Source organism: Amblyomma americanum, chromosome 4, assembly GCF_052857255.1.
Source record: "Amblyomma americanum isolate KBUSLIRL-KWMA chromosome 4, ASM5285725v1, whole genome shotgun sequence".
Taxonomy (NCBI): Eukaryota; Metazoa; Arthropoda; class Arachnida; order Ixodida; family Ixodidae; genus Amblyomma; species Amblyomma americanum.
The window spans coordinates 67,027,812-67,045,311 of record NC_135500.1 but is presented as its reverse complement, the minus strand read 5'-3'; the positions used below and the strand labels follow the sequence as shown (position 1 = coordinate 67,045,311).

Sequence of the window (17,500 nt, the reverse complement as noted above, 5' to 3'; positions counted from 1 at the left end):
AAGCCTGTGTTTGCCGCCGTAGAGTTAGTTTGTGAATCCCAGTAGGCTGTACTGTTGCGAACTTGGTGCAGCGGAACGCCTAGGTACTCAAGAGGGCTACAGTTCCAGCATATACCACCGAAGTGGCTCGGCCTAGTTCCCCAATGACCCAACCAAAAACCTTTGGATTTCTCTAAATTAAGAGCCGCGCCTGATACATCGCAGAACTGTTTAGTCAAGTTTGGAGCCTCGAGTACACTCTTTTTGTCAGAACAAAAGAGGGCGACATCATCAGCGTAAGCTAAAACTTTAACTTCACATTGAGCCAGAGAGAAACCGCGGATAGCTGCGCTGTTAATTATACTGAGACAGAGGGGTTCCAGATATAGGGCAAACAACAATGGAGACAGTGGACATCCTTGACGAACAGATGCTTCTAGTGGTACTGGTTTCGTTAGCTCCTGATTAGCAATAACCCTTGTATAGGAGTTCTTATAGCACAGCCTTATGCCTTTGAGCAAGACGTCACCAATATTTGCATACTCCAAGACCGCGAACAAGAAATCGTGCCGAACTTTATCAAACGCCTTAGCCAAGTCAATTTGAATCAGAGCTACTTGGCCTATCTCATCTGATACTGTCTCTAATACTGAACGTGCAATATGGATATGTGTTTGAATACTGCGGCCTCTAATACCACAGACCTGATTCGGACCTATCAAGTCTATAATGACGAGCTGCAGACGACTGCTAAGAACCTTGGCAAAAATTTTGTAATCAACATTGCAAAGGGAAATTGGACGATATCCCTCAACAGTTTTTAACCGATTAGTATCTTTGTTTTTGGGAATTAATATTGTGTGGCCAGAATAAAAAGTGGGAGGCAGGACACCCACATCATAAGATGCTTTGAAAACTTCCATCAAAACAGGCACTAGGCAAGGCGAAAATGTTTTATAGAATTCGCTAGTAATACCATCTGGCCCAGGAGATTTCTGGCTCTGCAGGGCAAAAATGGCTGATTGAATTTCATCCAAAGTGATAGGTCCCTTCACTATAGCACACTTCTCATCATCAAGTCGAGGGAAGTTTCCGAGCAAGGAACTGTAATCGAAACCCTGACTTGGATCTTCGCAACTGCCAAACAGCTTCCGATAATAGTCGAAGAAAGCAGCAAGAATACCAGGCGCATCACTGTATGTGCAATCACCATACTGAATTTCCAATATTTCCTTCGCAAGAGCATTCTCTCTTTCATCACTCAGGGCCCGACGAGAAGGTTGCTCCTCAAGAAACCTTCGGGACCTAGATCGTATCAAGGCCCCCTTATATCTGTCTGTCGCAAATTGTTGAAGCTGTGCTTTTATGTTATTAATCTCTTCGAGATAGGCACCCGGGCTTACCCTCTCTAGCTCATGTAGCTCCGTTAGGGTGCGCCCAAGCTCACGAAGGTGGTGTCTCTTCAGGAAAGCGATTCTTGCTGAGGCCTCAATTGCCAAGTTTTTGATCTCTTGTTTAAACAAGTCCCACTTTTGAAAAATGGAAAGATCACGGTGTGACCATACGTCCTTCAAACAAGTAGGTACAGCACGCTGAAAGATTTCGTCTGAGAGCAGACAGTTATTCATCTTCCACAACTCCCATCGAGGGTGAAGTACATGCCGAGTGTACTTTCCTATCTGAAGAGACACCATACAGTGGTCACTGAAGAAAATGGGCCGCACCCAGTAGCCAAACACACTTGCTAATGCGTCAACAGAAACGTAAATTCTGTCAAGGTGAGCATTAGAGGAAAACTGAAAATGAGTGAAATGTATACTGTCGCCTTTTTCCTGCCCCACATCCACAAGACTATATTCAGAAACCAAATTGGTAAGTAATGCAGCACTATGGTCGTATCTCTTACATACCACTGAACGGTCCTCATCCCTACAAACGCAATTAAAATCTCCCAACAATATAATTTTCCGGTCCGTGCACAAATGTTCAACTAATGACAGAAAAAAAAGCCTTCTATCGCGCTGCTTTGTGGGGGCATAAACACAAATAATCCGCCACTGTACACCTGAAATTGTGAGATCACAGCATATAAGTCGCCCCTCGTCATCTATGCAATAAGACATGGCTGTCATCTCTAGCGTGTTCGCCAGGAATAGCATACAACCTCCGGATAAGCCTCTCGCGTGGCTAACAATAATGCTGTATTCCGACAAAAAAGGCTCAAGAGCAGCTGCTGTCTCTTCATCAGAGGACAACTTTGTTTCCTGGATAGCGGCTACACACACACTACATTTCTTTAAGAGATGCCGTACCTGCTGTTGCCTCCTACGATTACGCATACCCCTAACGTTAAGGGTAGCGACTTGATATGCTGCGACGCTCGCCATTTTGGTGCCAGTCTTAACAAACGCCATCCCCTGGAATGTGGTGGCCCGCCGCCAAATTGGCGGCCTCTCGGGCAGACATCGCCCTCCTCTTTAACACCACCCTTCCCGTGGCCTCTACACATTGTGCCTTCTGGTCAGCGCCATCGATACACACCTCGTCAGCATCTGCAGGACGTTTCAAAGGTGCGGTGCTGTCCATGTCTTCCTCTGAGACAGCCAAGGCCTCGGCCCACGAACCCGAGGGGAGCACATCACTCGCTGCCACACTGACAGCCGACAGAGAACCTGACACGCCAGAGATCGACGCCACACACGTCTCACCGTTACCCTCCAACGACGAAGCAGAATCAGCATCAGAGGAGGATTGGCGAGCATTCACTGGCTGTATCGCCTCGACTGACTCCACAGGAGGCATATCCGGACGTTGACCTGTGGCAACGAGGTGTTCCTGTGCAGCAAGCACAGCAGTCTCTGTAACACTCACGGGGGGGGGGGCCCGGGTCCGGCGGTTTTCGTCCTGGAGGCGTGGATGCTAGATGGCCAGTCGCTTCATATTCCGTGTTGTTTTGAGGTGTTGAAGTCTTCTGTTCCCCATCTATTCGATGCTCATGACTTAGTTCTCCGGTCGCGTCCACAACCTCAGACACATCCATAATGTGTTCTGATGCCACGTCATCTGCCCGTGACCACTGGCCTTGACGCAGCCTGTCAGCGTAACTCAAGACACAGTTCTCCGCAGTATGGCCAAAGCGTCGGCACTGAGTGCATCGAGGCGTGCGACACTGGCGCCGGACATGTCCAACCCGGCTACATCGGAGGCACAGTGGAGGTCTCCCTGGGATAAGGACTAATGCCTGCACTCCATAAACATTAAGTGTGTGTGGAATGGTGCTAGCTGACACTCCATCCTTGAGTGTGAGGGAGAGTTCACGGTTCGCCGTTTCCATATGCTCCATCCCTGGGCACCGCCACTTTTCACGCTCCACAGACTGGACCGTGCCATAAGGCTCTAATGCTTCCACAATCCTCCGGTGTTCCATATAGCGGGGAAGCCAAAGGAGCTTAACCTTGACGTTCTTAGTATCCGGGTCAAACACCATGCACCGCAGTCCTTTGACAGGAAACTCCGCTTTGTTAACAAGCTTCTGTTTGGAAGAACTACTCTCGCAGGTAACCATCCACACGTGGCTCATTTGGTATTGACCAATGCACAAAATTTCCCGGAGATCCAATATCTGTGCGAGTGCGTCACGGAAGTCAGGTGCTCGGTACGGGCGACCCTTAAGGTCAGCATGCAGGAAAACGGTATTAAGGACAACATTACCGGTTGGCAATCGGGGAAGGACAACTTTGTACGAGTCCGTAGTGTCCTGAGACGTCGGTAGACCTCGGCCAACGGCCGATGCGCTGTTTCCAGCATGGAGCATGTTGAAGCACAGCCGCTCAGAACGGCTTCTTCCTCTTCCCTAGACCAACGAGCCGACGTGCTGAATCGGCAATAGCTAACCGACTTTCTATGCACTATGGGGCTACGAAAAAAGGAACGAGGGTACGTTGCGCATGAAGCGTGCGCAAAAAAAAGGAATAGCTGCGAGTCAGTGTGCTTAACGAATGCCGAAGGATGGCGGCCGGAATATGGAATGCCGCGGCCAGAACTCGGCGTAGCAAAAAGGGAGTCTGGGCTCGTCCGGGATTTGAACCCGGGACCTCTCGCACCCTAAGCGAGAATCATACCCCTAGACCAACGAGCCGACGTGCTGAATCGGCAATAGCTACCCGACTTTCTATGCGCTATGGGGCTACGAAAAAAGGAACAAGGTTACGTTGCACATGAAGAAGGGTGCGCAATAAAAGGAATAGCTGCGAGTCAGTGTGCTTAACGAATGCCGAAGGATGGCGGCCAGAATATTGAATGCCGCGGCCAGTACTCGGCGTAGCAAAAAGGGAGAGTGGGCTCGTCCGGGATTTGAACCCGGGACCTCTCGCACCCTTAGCGGGAATCATACCCCTAGACCAACGGTTTTTTTTAATGCCTTTTTATTGAAACAAGCACGATACATTGCTAAAACAACGTGGCCTGCTTCGGCCGGTCACAATTAAAATTTCTTTAGTTGCACCAATTCATCGAGCACGCTCAACCATACAAGTGGGTTTGCCTGTGCCCGGTACACATCTCGTATGTAACACACCCTCCACAAAGTTCTCTCTTACAGATCGAATAACAACATCAGCCTTCCGGACAACCATTCGAGTTCTCCATAAACTATGGAGGCCCAGAAGCATAATCATGTTGTAAGGGACGCCTGTGTCATCTATGTCTACCGGTAATTAGTGAATGCCAATTGGTGTTATGGGTAATTCATTTTTAGTGTCCGTTGTAAGACATACCAATAAAAATCGGGTCCTAGCATTCAATGAAAACGTGTTCCAGGCTTTCTGCAAATCAAGCAGTTTGTTGTCCATGGTACAAATATACCTTTGTCTGCAAGTCACGTCTTAACCGGCAAAGTACTCGTGTGTAGCTTGAAAAAGAATGTTTTTGTGCTTGCCTTGACTTGCATCTTTTTAATTCTTTTAAGAACATCTTGCCCTGGGCCTCCAGAATTTATTGCACGGTACAGAGGCACAGGCATTATGATCTCTATAAGATCCCTGCACAACTTTTTTTCCTTACAACGCTAAGGTACTCTAATGTAAACCGAACCTTAAGGAATCGCACAGAGTCCACAACTTCTGTCGAGTAACCCCTAGCACTATAAAGTTGATAGTCTCACAGTAGACACTATAAAATCTGGCAGAGCCCTGCTCAGACGAACCTGCATCAAGGAACGCAAAAAGGGGTCGTTCTGATCCCTTGCAAACGTAAATCGCGACACAAGCTGGCGAACAAACAAATGTTCGAGACCAAGACCGCCATCTTGGACATCTCGAAACAAATTGGTTCTCTTAACCCTCTCCCAACTTGAACTCCAGTTAAATACAGCAAACACCCTATGCATTTTTCGGGCATTTACACGCGACATAGCCAAAAACTGCAAAACGTACCACACCTTCGCGATTAAAAACATGTTGCAAACTGTTGCCCTCGCAAACATCGACAAGTCTCGTCCTTGCCATGCCCTTCCTTTTTCCTTTACTTTTGGCATCACCTCATTCTAATAATCAGCGCTCTTGTCATAGTGCTCTAGAGGCACACCCAAGTAGCCTGGTGGCACGGTTGTCTACTGCAAATTCGCAAACGCCGGCGGTGTAATATCCCAGCTTCCATGCCGAAACTCTTCTCCCAATTAATCTCAGCACCTGTTAACTGACAAAATCGATTGGCGACACCAACAGTTTACTGAATACTTTCGCGGTCACTGCAATATGCAGCTATGTCGTCTGCATACACAAGAATTTTAACATTAGATGACTGAAACCTGAAGCCATTAATTCGCTCGCTGTTAATAACATTTAAACAGAAGGGCTCGAGATTAAGCGCAAACAGCAAGGGTGAAAGTGGGCATCCTTGCATAACGGAGGAACGCAGAGGGACGGCTTCACTCAGGTTCTTATTGACAATAATATGAACAGAACAGTTGCTGTAAAGCATTTTAAGGCCATCTTGTATTACACTGCCCACATTCACTTGTTCCAGGACCGAGAACAAGACATCGTGTGCCACGCGATCAAACGCCTTCGACAGGTCTAGCTGCCTCGTTGCGACTCGGCTCCCGAAGACATCACAGCATTCAGGAATACTGCGAGCAACGTGTGCATTCGTGCAAATTGTACGGCCTTTCACTCCGCATGTTTGGTGCGGTCCATCGAGCTTCGTGATCACACTCTGCAACCTTCGTCCTAGAATTTTCTTATAGATCTTATAGTCAACATTTGTGAGGGTTATCGGACGATAAGCCCCCACTGACTGCAATTTCTCTCGGTCATCTGTTTTAGGGATCATTACTATGTGAGCAGTGCGAAAGGAAGGTGGCATTTGATTCACTCTATATGCTTCTGAGATCATTTCATATAAAACCGGGCTGACTTCTTTTCTGAATGCTTTATAAAAAGCAGCCCTTAGACCATCCAGCCCCGGTGTTTTCCCAAGTGGTAGTTCATCTATAGCCTTCTGAACCTCCTCTAAACTAATAGGCCATTCTAGGCGAGCCTGTGTCTGTTCGTCTAGTCGAGGCATGAGCTGCAAAAAATCTTCCCACTGACCGCTCTTCACGCTCTTTCTATTCCCTATCAGCTCGTTGTAATGGTCGACAAACGCCTGCTCAATTTCTTCTTTATCGGTCGTTATTCTGTTGTGGTAACGGATCTGTCGAATTTCATTTTGTGCAGCATACCTTCTTTCATCGCACAACGCACGCTTATTGGGAGTTTCGCCCGCCCACAGCTTTTCAGCGCCCACCCTTATCACAGCCGCCCGGTACTTACCTGTTTCCAGAGCTTCTAGCTTGCTTTTAACTACTCGGATTTCTTTTATGTGTAACCCAGGCGCTGCTGTTTCCATGCACGTCAAAAAGTTTAATTGGCACTGCAATTCTTTGATTCTTTTCTTTTGATCTTGATGAAGGACAGTTCCCCTTTCTATCGCTACCATATTGACGGTGTTCTTAAAGTTTTCCCACTTATCTGCGTAGCTTCCTGACTAGACGGACGCCACTTTTGTCACTTCTTTTTTAACTTGTTCAACGAAGGCTTCGTCTTCGAGCAGTTTCACATTCAGTTTTCAAAGTTTCCAGTTGAAGCGGGTCTGAGCGGATTTATTCCCAAAGGTTACCATCACAAGGCTGTGGTCGCTGAATGAAACGTGTTTAACTTCATATTTGCTACACAGGACCACAAATTATACGTTTACGTAAACTCTATCTAGCCTCGCATTGCTGCCGCGTTGGAAGTGCGTAAAGCATGGCTGCGAGTCATGGGACAACACCCAGCCAAGATCTTCTATGTCGTGTTCTTGAATTATTGCATCCAGGTACTGTGCACTCTGATCACGCACCGGGGCGTTCGACACTCGATCCTATGACATGCAAACGCAGTTAAAGTCACATATCAACACTACACTTTTCTCACAGTTCAAATACAGCTCGACTTTTTCAAAAAAACTAATACGCTCCTTATGATTGTTAGGAGCGTAGACACAAATCACTCTCCAAGCATATCCAGAAAAGCTAAAATCAACATCCAGTAACCGTCCTCCTCCTGATGAAACAACAGTTTCATTTGCAATGCCCACATTATTCCTCAGAAATAACGCACAACCACCGGATTTGCCAACCGCGTGACATATAACGACACTGTATCCGGACCGAAAATTTTCAACCATGCGCTCTGTGTGTTCCTGGCTCTCAATCTTTGTTTCTTGCAATGCGACTACATCCAATTCATTTTCTAGGAAGAGGCGACTGACCTGGCACTGGAGTTTCCTCGCAGCCAGTCGCCGCACGTTCAGCGTGGCTACGCGCAGTGGCAGGTGAAACTTTGCTTCATCATCATTTTTAAAAGCACCCACAGTTCGTGCAGTGCTCACCTCAGGGCACCCCGACCCTGCAGAGGGTTCCGTGCGCGCTGGGGCTTCGCAGGCTTTAAGCTGAGCCTGGCACATTCACACTCCACGGCCAAAGTTTGACGGTCACGCGCAGAGTTCCCTTCCATAGCTTATCGTCGGCACCGTTGCACGTTGATCCGGACCCGAAGGCAGCTCGTTACCACAGTTGCAGCGCTATTTAGGCGCCGCTTCCGCTGGTCTTCTGTCTGGTGGAATAATTTGCTTTGGTTTGAAGGACGCCCGCCGCGTCGGCGCCGCTTTGGTGGGCGGCTCCTCCGATGGTGCGCCGTCTGTTGATTGGTCATCCTGCACTGTTTCAAGATGAGCACGCTTTGTGGCTAAAACCGCAGCGTTTCACATTGTGATATCATTATATTCTTGCCCTATGTGCGGCTCCTGCACTGGGCTCATAGGAGTTTTGACAGTAGGCTGGTTCCCTTCGCTCGCCTTCTCCTCAGGGGCGTTTTGTACCGCTTGAGGTTTCTTGACCGAACTTGTCTCGCTATGCTCAAAGCTTGAAGGTTGAGCGCTCTTCTCATCGGCTGCTGCTCTCCCTCCAGCTGGCCCTGACGCTTCCACAGCCTCCACCTCACCCATGGCATGTTCAGCCACGTCAATATTCCTTGCAGGTCCTGTCATGCTCGCGTACGTCGGTACACATTGGCTTTCGCCGTGACCAAACCGGCGACATCGCGAGCAGCGATGTACTCGACAGTCGTTACGAATGTGGCCCTTCCCTTGGCATCGAAGGCAGGGGGCGGGGCTCCCAGCGACTACCAAAAGCGCGGGTTCACCGGCAATACGCAACTGGTGAGGTATGTCCTCAACGGTGATGCTCGACTTCAACTCCAGGCTTAGGACTCGGGTTGTTGACCCTTTTTCCGTTACGCCGAGCACACGCCAGCGCTCCTTCTAGAGCTCGGTCACTTCACTATACGACAGGAAGGCCGCACGCACTTCTTCGTCGGTCACGTTGTGAAGAACCCAGTGCACTTTAACACGCACCTCTTGCTGGTTGGTGTCGATCACGAGACCCCGGTGCTCCTTGACGCTAATGCTGCCGGCAGCGAACATTTTCTTTGCTGCATCAGTGTTCTTAAACGTGACCGCCCACACATGATTCATTTGAAACGCTCCTAAGGCCAGGACCTCGGGAAGCAGTTCCAAACGGGCAAGGGCGTCCCTGTAGTCCTCGAACCTATACGGCCGCGCTCGAACGTCGCCGTGCAAAAATGCAGTATTAAAAACAATACGACCTGTTGGGAGGTGGGGCAGCATAACTTCGTAGCCTGCTTCGCTATCTTCAGTAGCAGTCCTGTTTCTGCGGCTCGGCTGAGCCGCTAAAATCACTCCGAGGGAGCCTATGATAACATGTCCGTTCGCCTTGGTGGCCGGAAATGGAATCTCTAGAACAACGAGCCTTTTTTTTCTTTATTACCGACTTGGAAAATACACACAATCACACAGAAAGGCTGCACTGCTATATACAAAGAGATAAAAGCACTAGTTTAATTCTGTCTAGTGTGTTGCAGTTAAAAATGCCTCATAGAGGACAGCTCGTCCAAGAGCGGTAACCAATCCAACCAAACCAAGGTTCATTTTGTGCCCTGAAAACATCCCTGATGTATATCACACTCTCAACGAAATACTGCCGAGCGGGACGTATAACAACATGTTCATGTCTTACATCCATTCTTGTTTTCCACACGCTGTGCATGCACAGCAGCATCATCATGTCACATGGCACTCCTTCAGGTGAAGCACATGGCAGGAAACGTATCCCATGAGGCGTTATCGGCAAATCTTTTTTTAAAGCTCGCTGCAGAATATCCTACAGGAAAACTGCGTCGTGGCAGTCGAGAAAGATATGTTCAATAGTTTCTGGTTTTTTACAAATAATACAGTTAAAGCTTCAAGGCACAACGAGACCTTTTCTTTGCTGACATGGCTTCACTATTAGAGTGCCAGTATGCAATTGAAAGAAGAGAGACTTGGCCGTAGCTCTGATTAGCATTCTTTTAACGCTTTTAAGGACATCACGCTCAGAAGCCAATTTATACACAGCACGATACACTGGTACTGGCAAGAACACATCACGTCGATCCTTATATAGCATCTTCCGCGAGACTTTGGCCTAATACTCTTCCGAAAACCTCGCCTGGAGAATACGAAAGGATGCGACAACTTCGTGCAAAAATGGACTTAACGCCGTTGTGCTTCATACAGTGCGCACTATATACTCAGACGGTAAGTGACATAATCGCACTTGTATTATTTTTCTTGGAAAATGATCACTTTGATCGCGCAAGAAAAAAAAAGGGTAACAACTTGTTTGAGAAATAAATGCGAAAGCCCGAGACCCCCGTTCCGTACGGCATGTAATAGGTTGCACAGGCCTGTACGTTCCCATGTAGAGGCCCATACAGACGTCGCAAATACTCGGTGCAGCTTCTGCACCGCCGCTCTTGCCATAAACAACGCTTGCAAAACAAAATATTTTAGCAACCAGAAATGCATTACACACAGCGGTTCTTGAAAACATGGAACAATTGTGCCCTCCCCATTTAGCTGTCTGAGATTTAACTCGCTGTGTTTCCTCGTCCCAATGTTCTTTTCTGTTCCGGTAATGCTCGAGAGGGATTCCAAGGTACTTGCAAGGCGTTATCGTCCATTGAATTAGGTGGAAAACTTCAGGAGTGTGCTCCCAGTCAGAATCCTAAGCATTTTGTTCAACTCACTGCGCTATCAGTTATCCTACAGAACTCCGCGGTTTCCTTAACAACTTCACGCACACTGTCCTGGTCGGCACAAAACACTGCGATGTCGTTTGCATAGGCCAGAACCCTAACTTCCGCATCAAAGAAGTTATACCCTCGAATGTTTGGTTCCATAAGGAGTCTCAAACAGAATGGCTCCAAGTAAAGGGCGAAGAGGAGGGGCGAGAGTGGACAGCCTTGTCGGACAGAAGACAGCATTGGTATGCTTTCACTCAAATCCCTGTTTATGACTAATTTAGCTAGGCAGTCTTTATAAACCATTTTCACGCCGTCAGTGATGACAGAGGCGACGTTCACATGCTCCAAAAGCGCGAACAGGATATCGTGTCCGACCCTGTCGAATGCCTTCTGCAGATCTATTTGCAGCATAGCTACGCCGTCATGCATTGCGTCGCAATATTCCAGGACACTTCCTGCTGTATGTATATTTGTGAAAATTGACCTGCCTTTTATGCCGCATGTCTGGTGCGGACCTACGAGTGACGTGATAACATTCTGTAACCGACTGGCAAGCACCTTCATGTATATCTTATAGTCGACATTTGTTATACTTATACGACGATAGTTTTCGACGCAGGGTAACGTAGCAGGGCCCTCTGTTTTGGGTATTAATACTATATGGGAAATCCTGAAAGACGGAGCGGTCCTGTTCTTTTCATAGCATTCAGCTATCACGCCCTGTAGGCAAGGAGCCATTTCAACTTTAAAAATAACTTATATATGGCGGCACGAAAGCCGCCCAGGCAACTTACTGGCACCTTATTCGTCAATGGCTGCTTCTATTTCTGACACACTTATAGGTCTTTCAAGAGTCTGCTTGACGTCATTATCCAGAACAGGCATGAACGGAAGAAAGTCGGCTCTGAAGTTGCCAATAGCATTAAGTTTCTGGCTAAGCAGCTCTCTATAATATTCCAAAAAGGCTCGCTTAACCAACGCCTTTTCACTGTTAACTTTATTGTGATAACAAATTTTGTTTATCTTTTTTCACCACATGCCCATTTTCTTCGCTCAACACTCATTTTGTGGGCGTTTCACCCTGCCAGAGACTCTCGGCACGTCCCCTTATCACCGCACCTTGGTACCTCTCTTCATCAATAACTTCAAGCTTACTTTTTATTTCTTTTATTTCTTGCGCGAACGATCCCGGCTTGAGGTTTCTGCGCCTAACATATAGTTTAGTTGGTTATGGAGCTTTTGTTCTTGTTGTCTTTGATTGTGTCTCAGTACACACGCTCTTTCTATCGCGGCGAATTTAAGATTACATTTAAATTGTTACCATTCACATATGAAATTTCCTGATGTTCTCAGCAACAAGTCGCTGATATATTCCTTTGTTTTAGCAACAAATAGTTCATCTTGCAATAACTTCTCATTGAAGTTCCATAGCTCCCAGTTGAATTTTACCCCTTATTCCTTCCTACCAAAGGTGGCCATAACCAAAGAGTGGTCAGTAAAGATTACATGTCGGATTTGATAACTGCAACAAACTGGCACCAACTCAACTCGGAGATATATGCGATCAAGTCTTGCATGAGAAACACCTTGAAAGTGCATGAAATTTGCTTGGTCTTCTGGTATCAGCACAATGCCAATGTCCTCTAGCCCATTTTCATTAACGATTTGCAGTAACAGTTCTGCACTAACGTCCCGTGAAGCTTGTTTAGTAGTTTTGTCTTTCGGTCTGCAGACACAATTAGTCTCGAAGCAATACAACACGCCTTTCGCACGCCACGTACGATTCAATACTTTTAAAGAAACCTTCACGTTCATGACATATATTCGGTGCATAGACACATACAGCTCTCCTTGGCATTCCCGAAAAAAGAAAATCACAGACAACAAGGCGACCCGAGTCGCACGTTATCACATATTCAACTACTGCGCTAGAATTACGGATAAAAATAACAACCCCCCGCACTTTTCCACCGCATGACAAACGCACACGTTGTACCTATTGCGGAAAACTTCTACCATACGTTCAGTTTGTTCTACACTTCCAATTTTCGTTTCTTGGACAGCCAGCAGATCGATATCGTTATCTATTAAAAGACGATTTAGCTCTTGCTGTCTTCGTCGCGCTGAAAGGCCTCTCACATTCATTGTCGCGGCCCGTAGGCTAATTTCTAGATTGGCCGCCATTGAAAGCATGTGGAAGTTACGTCTCAATTAGAGGAAGTCATGCTGCAAGTCCGTAATTCTCTCGCGCTTTTCTGGTGCACGTCGCAGTAGCCGGAAGGTGACTCCAGGCAGACACTGTTCCCGATCACCAACCGAGACACCGCTGCTGTGTTTGAAGCGTCACCCCCGCTACAGCGGAGGCGTTGCAGTCGTTGTCCTCCGGTCAGGTGGCACATTAGGCTTTCGTTTGAAAGACAGCCGCCGTACTTGAAGGGTCTTTAGCGGGGGTTCCTCGTTGCCATCCATATCTTTGATGGCTCCTCCGTTGCGGTCGTCGTGCGCCCGCTTTGCTGGCACGCTCGAATTCCGGGGCATGTCGACGTTATCCGTTTCGCATGCGGTACCCTGCAGCGAATGGGAAGCTGGTTCTCCATCCGAGCCGTCGCGTATCTTCCCTACGTCTGTCATCGCAACATAGTCGGGCGTTACGTCCACCAGGCCACAGTCCGCATTCGGCGTTCCATCCGGCCCGGGGTGTTCAGGGGGCGTATCCTTCGAGGCCCCTTCAATGCTACCTTCACGCTTGGCTTCCGCGGCGTCTACCTCATCCATCAGGTGCTCTGTCATCTCATCCTTTCGGGCCGGGCCTGCCGCACTCGCGCATGTACGCACACACTGGGTCTCGTCGTCGCCGAAGCGACGGCAGATTCCGCAGCGCGGCACACGGCACTCTCAACGTATATGCCCAGTGCCTCGGCACCGAAGGCAGAGCGGAGCTCTTCCAGGGACGTAAACAAGGGCAGTACCCTCGGCGACACGTAGCTGATGCGACAGGTCCTCAATAGTAAGGCCTCCGTTTATCTTGAGCGTTACGGAACGCGTTGTCGACGCTTTATCGACGCAGCCGCTCACCTTCCACTTGTCTTCAGCTATATCGGTCACTTTTCCGAAGGGCGCCAACGCCGACCGCACGTCGTCATCGCGCGCACCGTGTAGCAGCCAGTACAGCTTCAGCCGGACGCCCTGGTTGCTTGGATCTATGACCACACAGCGGTACTCCTTGACGTCGAACGCCTCGGCCTGCATAATCTTCTTCTTCCCTTCTTCGTCCTTGAATGTTACCGCCCACACATGATTCATTTGATAAGCACCGAGGGCAACTACCGGCAGCAGTGACAAATGCGTTAGAGCGTCTCGGAAATGATCGGAAAGGCCGCGACTGAGTGTGGCCATGCAAAAAAACTGTATTTAAAACTGACGATCCTGTAGGCAGATGTGGCAGAACCAGCTGATAATCCTCGTTCGGCTTGTCTGTACTACATCTGATACCGCGGCCTCGCTGGGCCGCCGAAACCGCTCCTCGGGAGCCCATCGAAACACGTCTGTCACGCTCGGTGGCCGGAAGTCGAATTGCCTAGACCAACGAGCCGACGTGCTGAATAGGCAATAGCTAACCGACTTTCTATGCGTTATGGGGCTACGAAAAAAGGAACAAGGTTACGTTGCGCATGAAGAAGTGTGCGCGAAAAAAGGAATAGCTGCGACTCAGTGTGCTTAACGAATGCCGAAGGATGGCGGCCAGAATATTGAATGCCGCGTCCAGAACTCGCCCTAGCAAAAAGGGAGAGTGGGGTCGTTCGGGATTTTAACCCGGGACCTCTCGCACCCGAAGCGAGAATCATACCCCTAGACCAACGAGCCGACGCGCTGAATCGGCAATAGCTACCCGACATTCTATGCGCTATGGGGCTACGAAAAAAGGAGCAAGGTTACGTTGCGCACGAAGAAGCGTGCGCGAAAAAAGGAATAGCTGCGAGTCAGTGTGCTTAACGAATGCCGAATGTTGGCGGCCGGAATATTGAATGCCGCGGCCAGTACTCGGCGTAGCAAAAAGGGAGAGTGGGCTCGTCCGTGATTTGAACCTGGGTCCTCTCGCACCCTAAGCGAGAATCATAACCCTAGACCAACGAGTTTTTTTTTTATTGCCTAATTTGACGCAGAAACAAAAGAATTTTCACTTAAATATTAAAACCGCGACAGCGACACGTTGGCTATCACGAAAGGTTTAAAATCTCTTCAAACACACAAGTTCTTCTAGTGAGGTAATCCACTCAGGTGGATCGCGTAGTGCCCTGTATGCTTCTCTAAGGAGCACCACACTTTGAATGAAGTTTTCGCGCACAGGACGTGCATTGAGATCTGCATCCTCGTTTTCCACAGCCTGTGGAGGCCCAGGAGCATGATTAAATCCAAAGGAATGCCCTCGCTCTCTGCTGGTAGAAACCGTGTCCCAAATGGGTCTAAAAGAAGTTCTCTTTCCAATGTTCTCTGGAGGATGTCCAAATGAAAGATTGGGTCCCAACAGTCCAGAAAGACGTGCTATTTTGTTTCAGGCTGCTTGCAAAGAAGGCAGTTTGTTGTCCAAGGAACGAATATACCTTTTTCATGCAACCAAGTTTTAACTGCTAGTGTGTTGGAATGTAACTTAAAGAAGAAAGTTTTAACTGAGGGTCTAACTGGCATCCTTTTAACACTTTTTAAGACATCTTGTCCAGGGCCTCCACGGTTGCGGTAAGCGGTACATTGGCAATGGAATCATCACATCCACAAGGTCCTTGTAGAGTTTCCGTTAACACGCATTGCTCAAGTAATCCATTGAAAAACGCGCGTATAACATTCTGTACGACAGGACAACTGCGCGCATGTAACCTGTCACTGCGCCACCCATATTCTCAGTGGAGGACGCCACAAACTGATTGAGCATTTTTCTCAGGCGTGCCTTGATGACAGTCCGCAGGAAGGCGCCTCCCTGGTCGCGAAGAAAAAAATAGCATGCAACAGCCTGTGGCTAAAATAAATGCACAATCCTTAACACACCAGCCCTAACAGGAAGAAACAAATTTGTTCTGCGAATTTTTTCCCACGTTGATGACCACATTAATACTGCAAAGACGCGATTGATTTTCTGGATTTCAACCCGAGAAGTGGAAAGCACATTCATGACGTACCATATCTTGGCAACAAGGAACACATTACACACATAAGCACGTGAAAACATTGACAGTGGCTTGCCTTGCCATCCATTTGCCTTCTCTCTCGCCCTCTCCGCTTCATTGCTTCAGCAGTGGGTGGGACCACGGTATGAATCAAGTGGCACGCCCAGGTACTGAGTCGGCATGTTCGACCATTGCAAACGAGAAAAGTGCTGAGGTGTGACGTCCCAGTCACCGTGCGAAAACCCACCACTCTTCTCCCAGTTCACTTTGCAGCCTGTCTGTTGACAGAATTTTTCCACAACGGTGGTAGCTTCTTGGACACTTTCTTTGTTCGAACAAAACACCGCGATGTCATCTGCGTATGCTAGTATCTTCACATGCGCGTACTGTAGCCTAAAACCACTTATACGGTCGTTGTTTTTGATCGCCAAACAGAGAGGCTCGAGGTAGGCTGCAAACAATAAGGATGACAGAGGGCAGTCTTGTCTTACTGACGATCTCACGCAAATACTATCAGTGAGCTCTCCATTAACAATTATTCTCGTCGAGCAGTTCGCATATGCCATTCGAATGCCGTCCAAAATGACGCGGCCAACGTTTGAGTGTTCCAGTAACAGAAACAGGGCATCATGACAAACACGTTCGAAGGCTTCGACGAGGTCCAGCTGCATCATTGCCACACGGGCACCAAGCACGTCACAAGATTATAAAACTGTCCGTACAACGTGTACGTTTGTTCCTATGCTACGACGTTTAATGCCACACGTCTGGTGAGGTCCAACTAGATTTGCTCTCACACTTTGTAACCTTTTTCCAGAACTTTCGTGTATTTTGTAGTGCACGTTGGTGAGGCTTATCGGGCGATAAGACCCCACAAACAAGCGTTTTTATGGGACGTCCGAGTTGGGAATCAAAGCGATGTACGAGCTGGGAAATGACAGTGAACTTGCTTAAGCTCATATGATTTCACTAGCACTCTGAGCAGAATGTTGGCGACAGGGAGCTTAAATGCTTTGTAGAATGCCGCGCCTAGGCCATCAGGTCCTGGCGACTTTCTTATTGGCAGTTCGTCTATTGCGTGTTCGATTTCAGCTAACGTAATGGGTTGGTCGTGACGTGTTTTGACTTCATCATAAAGTTTTGGCATTTGGTAAAAAAATTGAGTCCAGAAGTCGTCTTTCGCTTCTTGCATGTGGTCAAGCAATTCTTCGTAATGTTCTACAATCACATTTTTGATCTCAGCGGGTTCACTAGTGACGATGCCTCCGTTATAAATTTGCCATATTTCTTTTTGATTCGCGTATCATTTCTCGTCGGACAGCGCTCGCTTTGTTGGCGTCTCTCCCGCCAACAGTTTTCCAGACCTTGCGCGGATCAGTGCTGCCTTGTACCATCCAGTGTCAAGGCATTCAATCTGTTGTTTCACGTCTTTTATTTCTTTCGTGTACATTCCTGGATGAAAGCTATCCATGCTAAGCAAATCTCAAGTTTAGCGAACGCCGAAGATTGGCGGCCGGAATATGGTATGCCGCGACCAGTACTCGAAGAAGCAAAAAGGAAGACTGGGCCCGTCCGGTATTTCAACCCGGGACCTCTCGCACCATAAGCGAAAATCATAACGCTAGACCAACGAGGCGATTTTTTTTCTCTTTATTGCCCGTTTCGACAGTTTGCAACAGATCACAAGCATGTTCCGCG

The 17,500-nt window shown here is 48.1% G+C and overlaps 1 non-coding gene and 1 pseudogene across 1 annotated transcript; both read right to left on the bottom strand.

Annotated features, from left to right (window-relative positions):
- Positions 1-4,045: 4,045 nt before the first annotated feature.
- TRNAP-AGG (transfer RNA proline (anticodon AGG)) lies at positions 4,046-4,117 on the bottom strand. The gene has a single exon. It is a non-coding gene; the product is annotated as a tRNA-Pro (tRNA).
- Positions 4,118-9,336: 5,219 nt separating this feature from the next.
- Positions 9,337-14,178, bottom strand: LOC144130150 (uncharacterized; annotated as a pseudogene).
- Positions 14,179-17,500: the final 3,322 nt, after the last annotated feature.